Source organism: Haemorhous mexicanus, chromosome 5 (genome assembly GCF_027477595.1).
Source record: "Haemorhous mexicanus isolate bHaeMex1 chromosome 5, bHaeMex1.pri, whole genome shotgun sequence".
NCBI classification, from domain to species: domain Eukaryota; kingdom Metazoa; phylum Chordata; class Aves; order Passeriformes; family Fringillidae; genus Haemorhous; species Haemorhous mexicanus.
The window spans coordinates 57,567,973-57,581,950 of record NC_082345.1 but is presented as its reverse complement, the minus strand read 5'-3'; the positions used below and the strand labels follow the sequence as shown (position 1 = coordinate 57,581,950).

The following is a 13,978-nucleotide window of genomic DNA, read 5'->3' as shown; positions in this document are numbered from 1 at the left end:
TATCAGATTGCCTGAATAAAGTTTGTCATTCTTCTTCTTTGTAGAAATACATCTGCAGAGCATTGCAGCCAAGAGAATCATGTGCATTGGAACAAAGATTACTTTCTGTAAGACAAATTCAGATTTCATATCTCTATGAAGAAGAAGAAAGTAAGGGATCCTGGAGATTAGAATCACTAATGTGAGAAATTGCTGCAGATTCCAGAACCCAGACAAGATCTGTATTGTAGGATCTTGTGAAAGAGAAAGTGATTTTGCACACTTTCATATGGAAAAAGTACTCCACTGCAAAGTGGGATTTTAACATTTTTGCAAGAATTTTTTTACTTGTCAGTGCAAGTGAAGAAAATGCACTCTCAACAGCATAAAAATAATTATTTAAAATTACTATAACTTGTACAAATAGAAATGCTTTTGAAAAAAAAATTAATACTTACAATAACATAATATAAGCCCCAGGCCATTTAATGATTTTTAAAATGTACATCAGGAGATAGAAAACACTTGTTAATGTAGATTTAACTTGAAATGTTGGTGGTTGATGTGGGAGACCATAGGTTTAGTCTTTTCCAATTATTTTTTCTCTACTTCAAGTTGAAATACAGGTGGACATCTGCTACCAAAAGTTAAATCTTTATCGGTTTTCTTTCAGAGTGAGTTTAATTGTTCTATAACTAGGCTGGGCGCAATGCAATCTAACCCATGGCTACATTCATTTATTTAAATTGCTTTAGAACATGACAGTGATAGATGATTATATGAAGTTTGTGTTATCAACAGCAAGCTCCCCACAAAACAGTTAAGTACAAGCAGTGCAATAATGTGAACAAATCATTCAGCTAAACAAGCTGGCAGCTGGAAGATCTGGTTTTAAATACTGAGACTGCAATCATTTGAAGTGCTGAACTATAGGCACTCTTGATTAGCATGTGATTCTAAGAGAAAATAGGAAGGGACTGCATAAAGTGGAACATTTTCTCTGTTAGGTAAAGCCAACATTTATTTATCTTAATTACAGTGGCTTATAAGTAAAAACCCCTTTTGACAAGACTTCCTACAAGATGAAGTGCTACTTAGTTTGCAAAAAGAGTCAAGATGGAAAGTGAATGTAATTGGAAAGTGAATATTCAGAAATATTGTTTAATAGCATACTTGAAATAAAGATCTTGTAATTCACAATTCTGAGGACATCCAAGCCATGATATTAACCTTTCCTAGTATTAGTTGTACAGCAGTTTAGGTACCTTGCTGCACTGATGCCACAAATAATAGCATTGAAGTTCATGTATACTGACAGCACAATCTGTTCCAACATTATTTTTTTCTTTCCCTTTAAGTGCTGCTAGATCAAATGGCCATTTGACTTTTTTCTAATATTCTCCACAGAATGTGCCCAGCAGTTTTCTTTGTGGGGCAGCAGTTTGGCTTCTCAAAAATGATGCTCACTCTACCAGCCAGTAATAATATGGACTTTGTTAATGGTTGATCTATAAACCCTTCCCTTGTTTTTCTCTGGGGCTTTTTGTTTGCTTGGTTGGTTGGTTTAGTTGTTGTTGTTGTTGATCTATTTAGGTTTTTTTTTTCTTGACATGTTAATTTCTTCCTAGGGTTTAATGTCTTCTGCTTGAATTCTACTGCAGGCAACCAGGACACGTATATGTGTTGACAATATCTGATGATCCAGAGTAACTTAATGGAGTGATATGAAGCTGCTCCAGCCTGTAAGTAGTGGGAACTTGCAATGTTTTATTGAGAGAAAAAAAAAGTGAAAACATATCTGCCCAACAATTTTTCTTGTTAAGTTTTTGTAGATTTCTATTGAGGCATAAATCCCACCACAGTATCCATTGTGTGCAATAAGAATATTTTGTGGTTATACTGGATAAGTTTAGTCTTCAAAGTCCCAGATGTTTAAGATGTCAGTTCATTAACTTATACCACCTCAAATATCCTGGAAATAAGAAGGAATTAATATTTCTTGTTTTCAAGGAAAAGTGTTGCAGGCAGGACCCTGCTTCTTGACCTGCCTTCAATGTGGCTTACAGGCAAGAGCCTGAACTTCAACGGGCTGTACCCAGTGCTTAGGAAATGAATGGAGGTAGGGGGGGAAAGGAAGATTTCTATGTAATTGGGATAATTTCCAACATGACTCACCCTAAATCATAGCAAAGATTTTGATCCCTTGAAACTGCTCATTGTGCCAGAATTACACAGCTGAGTACTCTCACCCTCTCTTTCACAATCTCACTGTACAGCAGTTTACCGAAAATAATCATAGTAGTGCTCCACCCTGAAAATAAAATACTGAAATCAGCCTGAGGTTACATGAGGGAATTCTGCTAGTCTGAACAGTGAAAACAAATGAGAAAAAAATAAGGAATTACCTTGAATGTAGGTGGATTTCCCCGGTGCTCTTGTAAAGTGATATCAGTTTTTTGACATTATCTTTCTTTTTATGAGAAAGGCTACTACATGGCCACAGGTTTGGTCCCATGTGGGTAACCTGAATCCACCCCAGAGCATGTTATATACTTGTGAAAACGTCAAGAATTGATGGTAGAAATATTTTCACCAAAAACTTAGGTTCTCTTTGACAGAATTCTTGAAATCAGTTTAAGTGTTACTAATACTTTCACAAAGCAACAAGTCTAAAAATATTAGCATAGAAGGTTATAACAGGGTTGTCAAGATTGTGGGTTCAATTCCTGTATGGCCCTTTCACTTAATAGTTGGACTGGATGTTGCTTATAGGTCCAGTCCCTCCAAGCTCAGAATATTCTGCAATTCTGTGAAGTAAATGGAAGGAAAATTGAGTACATCATCAGTACAGAGAAAACAGAGAAGCTTCAGGCTTCACACTGCTCTTAGCAGTCTTTCTTTCCACTGTAGTGTTAGGAGTTGAGCTTTATTTTCTTTTACCTTGACCTTTATTGGGGAGAATGAAACTTGTGCTCTTATGAGGAACAGGTATGGGAAGAGTCAGGTTTGTGAGTCAACTGTTTTGCAAGTGCTGATGAAGAGGCCAAGATTTGCGTCATACTGAGAGGAACCTTCTTTCACGAGGGGGTCAAGATTGTTGTTGCCTCATTTTGTCAAGGACTCAGTCTGTAGTGGTTAATTGAAGATAAATATTTGTTAAGTGAAATAAACCATGAAATTAACAAAAAAAGGAAAGTGCAGAGACTGATAACTTGCAGATGGGAAGTTATCATTTAAACAAACAAAAAAAGGTGTGTTTATTAAAAAACAGATAAATTTTATTATGAAATAATAATTTTGCACATTTCCTTACAGCAAAGAAAATAATATTAATCCCTGGTCTTATCCTATATGGCAAAAATACTGTCTTGTAATAAACTAATCCAGTATTGCCACATAATAAAGCTAATATTGTTGCTTAACATTATTTTAGAGGAGGTCATCAATAGTGGCAGCAGCTGCTAAATGTTTCATGCTTAGGAAGAGAACACATCTGAAATGATTTATGGGAATACAGACAGTTTTAGCTGCTCCACAAAGAGCTACATGAAGAAGGCTGAGTCCTGATTCAAGCCCAAACTTTCTTCATGTCTTCACTACTTCGATGCAGGACTGTTCTGAGTCTACAGCATCCCAAGGAAAAATTCAGGCTCCTAAATTCATTTGCAGTGAAACCTACTTCCCACTGTGCAGGTTTCCAATGTCAGGCTCTGCAACTTTGCTCTGATCTCATCCCGACTTTTGCTGAGTTGTTGTGGGGCTGACACCATGCAGAGAGCTCAGCTGAGAAAGTCTGTCCCAGAAGGCTCAAGGCTAGAATCCCTTCCCCCTTTTCACACTGTTTATGTTGGAGCCAACATCAGTGCATCTGCCATAATTCAGTTTAATATAATTCAGAATAAATTTTGAATCTCGTTAAAAATATAGATCTGGTTCTTGCCAATCAGATGCATAAATTGATAAACACCTCACTGAAGCATGGCTTTGACCAGGAAGGTTGGAAGAATAGGAAGTGATTGTATCTCACTCAAGGGCTTAACCTCCAGGCAAAGCCTTGAGGGCCTATGAAATTTTCAAGAAGCCAGTATCAACAACTTTCTGCTTTCCAGAGGTCATTATTTTGGTTAGATCAGTTTGTGACTCTGGCACTAAAGAACGTCACATCATTAGCAAAAAATCCACATTTCCTTGAAGTAGAATGTTGTCAGTATAGCTTAGGTTTGACATTGGCCTACAAAATATAAATTATAGTTTGGAAACACTGGTTATCATTTCTAAAACCCAGACATGATTCTTTTTCTCTTCTTGCACCATAAAATTTTGGAAATATAAATATTTTTTAAAAATTAAACTAATAAAGCATACTGGGTCATTTGCCTCTTTATTACATTTCTTAATTTGACAACTAAGAAATTCTCTGGGAATTTTCCCGAGGAAGAATTTAAACTAGAGAAATGAAATCTATGTTGGAGATAGTATTGCTCAGAATTTGAGATTTACTTCCTTTAAAAATAATTTATTTCCATTTTAAATCCTTCAATTCCTGCCTATAAAAACACTGGACTAATTGAATATTAGGACATGCTTTCTAGTCTGTGCTGTATGCAAGAAACAGAAGAGAAACATTTCAAAAGATATGTTAGTGCAACATAGTCTTCATTTATAATGCCAACAAAGTTTTTGTTGTTGTATTGATTCTTTCAAGCATATTTGTAAGAGATGTCCTTTGAGGGGCAACTTGGCAGTCTACAGTTAGGAGTACTGTGGATCCATTTTCTCAACATTTACTATCTGATGGCCCAAACATGCCAAGAATTAATATCTTGGTGTACCACCTATTGTGTTGTCAAGACTCACTTTTCAGGGGAGTGTGTTTGTTGTCAAAGACCACTCTAGTAAAACAGGCTGTTCACAATCAGCATCGAGGGTAACACATTCTTCGGAAATTTCAGACAAAGCCTGTGTGTTCTATACTAAGTACCTTTCTTGCTCATTTGCTCTCCCTTAGATTTAATAGCTGTTTCTCTAGCCAACCAATAGCTTGGCATACCCTATTCCATTTTCTTTGCCTGGCCCATTGCTCTTACACTGGCATAAGGGACACTTCTACTGCTTGAAAATGTGACAACAATGTCTTCCTTACACTTTTATATGTCTTCTCTCTGTGCATGTCAGCCTCAAAAGACACAGATCTCCTTAATATCTTGTGTCCTGGACATAAAAAGGGTCTGTCTATCATATGGGCTTTTACTGCTGCTTTACCACTCAAGGAAAACTGGGAAAACTCTAAGGCCTTGACAAAGAAAGGGGTTCTAATCCAAACAGTTCTGCTAAGAACTGCCTGGCTGTTATTACTGGAGGCAAGATTTCTCTGGAGAATGTCATCTTGAGAGATTGCATCTGTAAGCATCCTCAGTAATGGGGCATCCATTTACCTTAGCACTATTTTCATTGATGCTTCATTCACTTCCTGCCTCTGTTCTTTGTTTATTGCAATATAGTCATTTCACTTTGTCATTCCCTAATTCATTTCTCAATTGGATGCTGCCTTCTACTTTCTCATCTGGTCTTAATACATGCAGTTTAAAAGGAGTCGTTCATTTCATACATATAATTTCTTTTTTATCCTGTTCCTTCTCTTTATCCACCAGACTTAACCTCCTTTAAGGGAATATATAGTATGTATTTTCTGTTAATAAAGTTTTCTGTGTTATATGAGGTGTTAATCAGTAGAAAAAGATGCTTTTCATTTTGAAGTCACAGTGTTTTTCTACCTCTTCATTCTCCTGTAACATAACTTCTCAGTGGAAGGAGGGGTGAAATTAGAAAATTGAAATATAATTCTACAGATGTATCCTCAAGGGCTGGAGCATCAAACCCAAAATATACATTTAGGGGGAGGTGGGTGAGCATGCAGAATATATTGCAATACATAAGAATATAAGTAACTGTATAATATATGGTTCTAAGTATTTATATGTAAAAGTACATAAGATTTGCATTAATTCTTTTTGTATGTGTACTATATAAAATAAACATAAATAGAATAGAATGGAGTAGAATAGACTACACAAAGCTAGAAAGGAGTGTGGTGAATGAAATGGTGCAGATTTTATGGGAGTAGGTAACACTACGTCAGATTTCTATTCTGTCTCCATATGTTCAGAGTAGAATTTATGGATCATGCAAGGGACTGAAGTATAATGGGAGAATATTTACATTTCTATAACTTTATGACTCTGGCTTAGATGCCTAAATTTTCCAGCAGGTCACCTATGACCTTGTGGGAATATAGACTTCTCCTAACATTAACTGGACCAGAAGGCTGACCAAAATGCCCTGAAGTAACCTTTGGAGTCTATGCTATACAAATCCTGTAACAAATTATGCCCCATATACTGTGATCAAGCACTTGAGAATTTTTCATCTGGCTTAATCCATTTTGTTTGGTGTACATAAATTGGAACAGGAGTGAAAAGCCAAGTCTAGGTATAAAAAGGACAAAGCGTAGTCTTAGATTTTGATAGTCAGGGTTAATATTACTCTTTTCATCATCTTGTCTTCTGTCCTCAGGCCAAGCAGCCAAGTTCAGATAAATCTACTCACAGTAGTGTCCATAATACAAAGAATTAGTTGAATTAGTTGAATTGTAATTTTTCTTTTCCAGTTTTAGGGACGTTATGGGGGACCCTGTGCAGTGATTTACCCAGATGCAGTGAAATCTCTTATCAATCAGCATTTTGCTATGGTTATAATAACACATACTATTTGGGTTTGGAACACAGATGCACTAACACCTAGGGTGAAAAAAAAAAAGAGGTCTTACATTATTTTTAAAATTCTTAGTGCAGAAATAAATTATGATCATTGGACATAGAGCATTCTTGCTGCTATATTCACCTACTATATTCAATAGTAGGTCTACAGATATGAAGAGGACAGCTCATGGAGCAGGATATTATTTTCCCTGAGAAAAGCTGACAATATGTCCTTGAGATACTAAATGTGACAGAATTCAGTGGGGCATCTGTTAAGAGAGACACAAGTTCACAGTCTGGAGCACATTTTCACATACTATTATGTAGCAGAAGATTAGCACCCCATGAAAAATCACTTTCAGTTATCCAGTCTAAAATAAATATAGATTGTATCAGATTTGCAGAGGTGAGTGCTGACCTATTTTTTTTTTTTTTGTAAGAAAATATTAAGTGATTGCTTCCACTTAGCAAGTTTGTGAAATATAGAAAAATAATGGCTTGAAATATATATTCTGTTTGCTTTATGTTGTGTGTTATTCCATAACTATGTAAAAAAAAAGAAAGAATGTAGTGGAAAACAACTGAGGCCATCCTTAGAAATGAATGGGCTATGTGCAATGAAATCATTAGCACAACATCCTGCAGGATACAAAAAGCAGACTAGCAGTAATTGCAGTCCTGCAGTAAAAATCAATAAGTGCTTCCCATGCCTTTCTGATAGAGACTGTAGCATGATATTAGCAACCTGTGAAACAATGGGGTACCCATTTAATCTTACGTGAAAGTATAAAATGTTTATCAACTCATCCATATTGTCTATGCTTGCATAACTCCTCAGTCTCCTGCTATGATAGTCTTTCTGATAGAATCCTGAGGAAAGAACATCTCTTTTATATAGGAATTATGTGCTGAAGAGGAGTTAGAATGAAGTGGTAATACATTTCAGCATTCCAAAGTAAAAAGAAAATAGTAAACTTAAGATACTGAAGGTCTGTGCTACACCATAGGACTTAATTCTTCTCTCTTTGTGTAAATGAAGAATAAATCTTCTGACTTCATTAGAGCAACACCTCATGAATCTGTTATAGTAGGGGAATTGAGTCTAAAGGACAGAACTAACCCATGTTTTGCATTATGGCTACTAATTAAAAAACAAAGAAGACTTTAATCCTTGTTACTTAATAGCGGCCTTTCAAAACTACTCTTCAGCTCCCAAAATGTTAATGTCAAAGGGACTTCATAGTTATAGATCAGATTGTAATATTATGCTTAAAATTATTTCCTTTAGGGATGATACTTGTCCTCCCTACCTGGGTACTTACCAGGTACTTTTTCTACCTGAAAGATTAACTACTTTTTAATGGGAAATTGAGTTGCTTTCCAAAACGGAGAGCTCAAGAAGCATGTAATAAAATTCAGTCTCTTTCATGAACATTATATTGCTCTGTGACTAATTTATGTCTCTGTCTTTTCCGAATTGACATGGCAATATAGAATACCATTTACTTACAATTCAGCTAATCTCATTTAATAAATGTATCTTGCAAAAATACATTGTTATGTCTATATAGTGCATTAACAAATTCAGCTCCAAGTCTTCAAAACACTGACTCGGTTCATCACACATGTAAAAGATTATCTTGAATCATATACTTGAGCTAATAACTTCTGGGTAAGCCACTTAAAATGGGAATTAACTTCAAGCAACTACTTAAATGTCCTGCTCAGGAAAAGTCAAAACCTTTTCCTTCTTACTCTCTGCCCCACATCAACTGTCTGAAAAGCATCAAAATGCAGCCCTGTTCTACAACAGGGAAAACTTCTATCCACAGATCAAATTGAAGAACAGGGTGATATGAGTAAGTGTGTTACTAGCTGCAATAAATAATAGAAATTACAATTAAGCAGTAAAACCCATTAGGATAATATAAGTTTCAATACAGTGAAAACAATATAAACTAGCATAAATAAATATATTCATTGCTTCTTGAGCCATGTTTACTTCTAATAAGTCTTGAGGCAAACAACATTTGTAACAACTGTTCAAACTGTAAAAAAAATGTGAACTCATGTTTCAAACTGTCTATTTCAAATGTTAAAATAAGATGAAAATAATGATTCTAGCCTCCTCTGCAAAAACTCCTTAAAGAAAAGATGCTCCAATTTTAACACAGTTAAATGTGTGCTTTATTTAATTAAGCTGTTTAAATATTTCACAAGATATCAGATGTTTTCTAAAAGGTCTGGGAAGCAACATTACATTGGCCTAGACTGCTCTCATCTGATTAGCCCTCAGTACAGTAATCAAGACCATACAGAGTATTTCTTTCTGAAAATAAGATAATGTCTATCTGATCAACTTACCTGTGAATAAACTGCAATGAAATAAGTTTATCACTGCACGAGGCCATTAGAATAACCAAGCAGCTAAAGTCTGCATGCTCTCTATGCTCTGTTTGTTTGGCCATAAACGCCTCCAAAATCACAAATTCTTTGTATAAGATACCAGCAGAACTAAGTAAAATAGGTCCATTGCTTAATGTTCCATTAAATTTTATGTGTACCATAAACCAGACCTACACTGGATAGGATTCTTAATTTAATTATGAGATTATCATTCAACTTTATCTCTGGAAATAAATACCTACTGATTTTTATGAGCCTTATTTTCATGTCTGCTAAGTAGCTACATCTCCCAATTTCACTGGAAGTTGTGAATGACCACCACACATTTAGGTTCAAAGGATGGGAACCCAAATGGGTTGGAAACATTTGCCTCAAAGCTCAAAAATTGCCATTTGTTATGGCACAACAGAGTAATGTCCAGACTCAGAATCCTGTGAAGGTGACACACACTTATGGTCATCACCTATCTGCATGCTTACACGTAGCCTGGCTTCATACTACCATATATACCTAAAGCAACTCATTAGGTTAATTACAATGCAGTTGTCAAGCTGCAGATTTTCAGGCCAGAAGGGACCATTCTAACTAAATAATATGACCACTTGTGTAAGACAGATGATACATTTGCCCAGAAATTTCTGCATCAGACTCAAATTTTTGTTTAAGCTCAAAAGTAGCTTCTGGAAAAAAAGACTAATAAAGCTTGTAAATGACTTTTAATAATAGCATCATGTGGCATGCCACCCCTAAATGCATCCTGACTTACCTTCATGTCTACACCAGTGTTAGGTCAGTCATTACAATGTTTCTGCTAACCTATTACATATTGCTTCATTACCTTACAGCCATCATTTAATCATCCCATTTATGATGCACAAGCCAGTGCTGATGTCATTTGAGGATACTCCTGTCTGATTACCTTCTCTATATATGCAAATCAGGTTTTTTTTGTGATTCAGTGCTGCTGCACTTGCAAAAAATCAACCGAACAAAAAAACCCCAAGCAGTCTTCACTTCCAGCTTTCCAAAAATTTGCTTTGTTTGTTTCAGGTGGATACAATATCATCATAAACAACAACTTGACATCTTTGTTTATTGAAAATATATGTGCCAATTCTGTAAGCTAAGTGATTTCCTGTGCAGAAGTGATATTTACTAAATTCCTCATGTAATCAAACTAATAAATAAATTTACTTTAAGCCTGTGTGCCCACATTGCACACAAATAGCCTAGCATAGGTTAGTGGATTAGCTCTCCCTATAAAAAGTAGCTAAACTAAGTGTTGTAATAAGAAACATGTTTCAACTGTAATGCATCTTTTTGATAAATAAGGATAGGGAAAGAATAAAATTTCTTTTTATTACAGCTAAGAATAAAGTAATATACATTCAGAGAATATGCTGGAAGTTCAGTTATGACTCAGAATTTAAAAAAAAAATGTTTATGATGTGGATAGGTATGCAATTTGATATAGCAACAGGACTCCCTAAATCCAGTATGTGCAGCTTGCAGGTCTTTCTTCTAATAATGAAAATTGTTCAAATAGCAGCTACTGTGCCACACTACACCAAGATCATCAGCAAAATTTACAAATTTATTTTCCATACCTTTCTATTTCCTATATGAGTGTGTGAACTTTTGGACTGGGAAGCAGTCTCCAGCTGCTGGGTTGAGAGACATGCATGGATACTTGTCATCCCTGTGCTGGGTCCAAAAATCTGGGACGCAGTATTCCACTTTATCTCAGCAAACTTCTGTTTTCTACAGAGAAGAGATGTTTGATTTGTGGGGGAAAACCCCAAAAATCAAAAAAAAAAAAAAAAGCCCAAAAAACCCAAAGAAACAAACAAAATAAAACCCAACAACAACAACAACAAAAACCCTCAAAAACCAGGAAAAAAAAAAAAAAAACAAAGCAAAAACCAAACCCACAAACAACAAAAAAAGTATACACCGCAATTTCTCCCAAAGACCACAAAGTATTTCCTTGGTGAAAACCATTCTCAGTCATGTAAGCCCTGTTGGTTCAGGCTGCTCTTAGGATGGGTCAGGTTGAATGGAATTCAGGAGATGTCATGTTCAGCCTCCTGCTCAGAGCAGAATGAGCTGAAAGGGCAGACAGATTACTCAGGGCTTGGTTAATTTGGCCCTGGAAATAAGTAACCATGGAACTTTTATATCCTCCTTGAATATGTTCACATCATGAAACAGTTTTTTTCTTATATCTGGCCATATATTTGTTATTTCATTGCCTGTTGTCTCTTGTCCTGCCCCTTTGCCCTCCACCTTCTTGGTGCCCTCCCTGTAGGTGTTGAGGGCTGCCTCCTTCTCCTCTTGAAGTCATCTCTGCTCCAGGAGGAGGAAGCAGCTTCCCTCAGCCTCTCCTGACAAGGCAAGTGTTGCCCTGCCAATAACATGTGCCAAACTCAGTCCAGTATATTTGTGTCTTCCCTAATGGAAGGCCCAAATTGAGCAGGAGCTCAAGACAGCCCAGCAAGTTGTGTGCACATGGAGATAATCACTTGTCTAATTGACAGGATGTGTCACAAAAGTCTGGGATGCTGTTGGCTCCCTTCACTGCCAGAGCAGGCTCTCTTGTCTTACACCCAGCTTAATGTCTGCCAGGATTTCCAGGGGCTGTTCTGCAAATCTGTCCCCCATTCTGGTCTGTACTGTTTCAAGTGCCTCTTCACAGCTAAAAAGGTGCAAGGATTTGCATTTGTCCTTGAATTCATTAGGCTGCTCTGAGGCTATTCCTCCAGAAGGCCCCTCTGGATGGCAGCCACGACCTCAAGTACATTGGCAGTTCCCTCAATTTGCTGCCAGCTGCAAACCTGATAGGAATGTACTCCATCCAATTCATTGCTCTGGTCAGGTGATTTGCTAGGTGTTGTAGGAAGGAATGAGACAGAGGGAGAACACATCCTTTCCTTTTCCTTCTGCTAAGTTGCCACAAGCATCCATAAAGAGTGATAATAGAAATAATAATCTTCCAGTACCTAAAGAGTCATCAAGAAAGGTGCAAAAGGACTTTTTACAAGGGCATGTAGGGACAGAACAAGGAGTAATGGCTTCAGGCTAAAAGAGGAGAGGTTTAGATTAGATATCAGGACTAAATTCTTCTCTGTGAGGGTGGCGAGGCACTGGAACAGATTGCCCAGAGAAGCTGTGTGCTCTGCATTCCTGCAGTGCTCAAGGCCAGGCTGGATGGGGTTTGAGCAACCTGGTCTGCTGAAAGGTGTCCCAGCTCAGGACTGGAGGGCTGGACCAAGATGATCCTTCAGTCCCTCTCCAACTCAAATCATTCTGACTCTGTGATCCACAGCTTGCAGTTCAATGCTGCTGTATGTAAATGGAGATTACCACCTCTCCTTTTTCTTTGCCTTTCAGAGACTTACCATGAGCAGGAAGCAGTTTGACATTAGTTTGAGGAAAGAAAGATGTTCAGTATAGGGTCATAGAATACGGCTTCTTTGCATCTAGCAGACAAATAATGAAGATTATGTGTGGCTTCTTGCATCATTACCTTTGCATGTATATTCACTAATAAATATTTGACCCATATACTTTTGTTGTTTTCCCTAAGCCAAATAGTACATCTGTCCTAGACTTTGTTCTGAGTTAAATGAGCAGTCCTGTGCTGACTTTCCAAAAATAAGACAATCAATGTCAAAGGTGGTACCAGTTTTTTTCCTTGGTTTGGGTATTCTGCTAAAGGCTTTGAAGAATAATTGCTAGTTCTGTGGGTGTGACCAGATACAGAAATGCAAATCTTGATGTTTGTTTTAATTTCAAGGTAATTTCTGTATGCATTCAAAGTTTTTGAGTGCTTATGTTTTTATATCTCCCATTAGGATGAGCTATGGCAGATTGATATTCTAGAGAAATCTGATCATAAACACCTACATGTTGATCAGTTAGTAGCATCACTCATGTACATGAAATTAATTCTTGACTGATTCCACAGGGTTCAAAATATTGCTACTCTTTCTAAAAAGTCTCTCTCTCTATGCACAGATAATGGAACATCTTTTGCAAATTTATTGTAAATGTATGACACATGCCAAAAGATTTAGTGCATTCAGGTCTAGTGAAACAGGTATGTGGAAATAGTTCATACAAGAAAACCTTTGGAGATTTGATAGCTGAAAGAATTAATGTTCCTTACTAGTTGAGCTTTTGTAGTCCAAAAAGATGAAGGAAAAAACTATAATTTCATAACTACTATCTTCATTCTGCAAAAAATTTCAGTACTTCAGGCATATGAATTGTCTTACTGAAGCATGAAACCTGCTTTATTGGAAAAGGTTTCCCACCTTGATGAGAACTGAGTAAAAGACCATTTCATAACACCACAATGGAAGAAGCAAAACTCTCCTGTTAAAATGCAAGTCCATAAAGAAGGGGGAAATCTAAATTGTTTTCCAGTATCAGGAAAGGAGGAGACTTTTAGAAGCTAAGTGTGTAGTGCAAGCTTAGATCACTTCAAAGATCTAGAGCTCAGCTGGTGCTTACAACAGCAAGTATTGGAGCTGGGGCTACTGAGGTGGTACCAGCATGGATTACCTGTCATGTGATCAGTAGTCAGATTGTCTGACACATATTTTGCTTCATCCTTTCAAAAATCCCTAGCACTTTACGTATCAATGCCTTCTTAAAATGAGAAACAAATGCCACCTAAATACTGCGTTGAGCTGTCACAAATTGGATAATTTCATGTCTTTCCCAAAGCTATGTGTAAAATAAAAATTACCTTAATGGCCTATTTCTGACAGCTGAGCATTATTATAAACAATATATACTGCAGGAGCATGTGGAGGCTAAATCACGTAGGT

General features: G+C 36.7%; 1 long non-coding RNA gene across 1 annotated transcript in view; it reads left to right on the top strand.

The window, feature by feature from the left end:
* Nucleotides 1–1,637: 1,637 nt before the first annotated feature.
* The window catches only part of LOC132327751 (uncharacterized), a 98,351-nt gene continuing 86,010 nt past the window's right edge, over nucleotides 1,638–13,978 (top strand). Inside the window, exon 1 of the long non-coding RNA XR_009486591.1 lies at nucleotides 1,638–1,721. This is a non-coding gene — a long non-coding RNA (uncharacterized LOC132327751). The remainder of the gene's footprint in view (nucleotides 1,722–13,978) is intronic.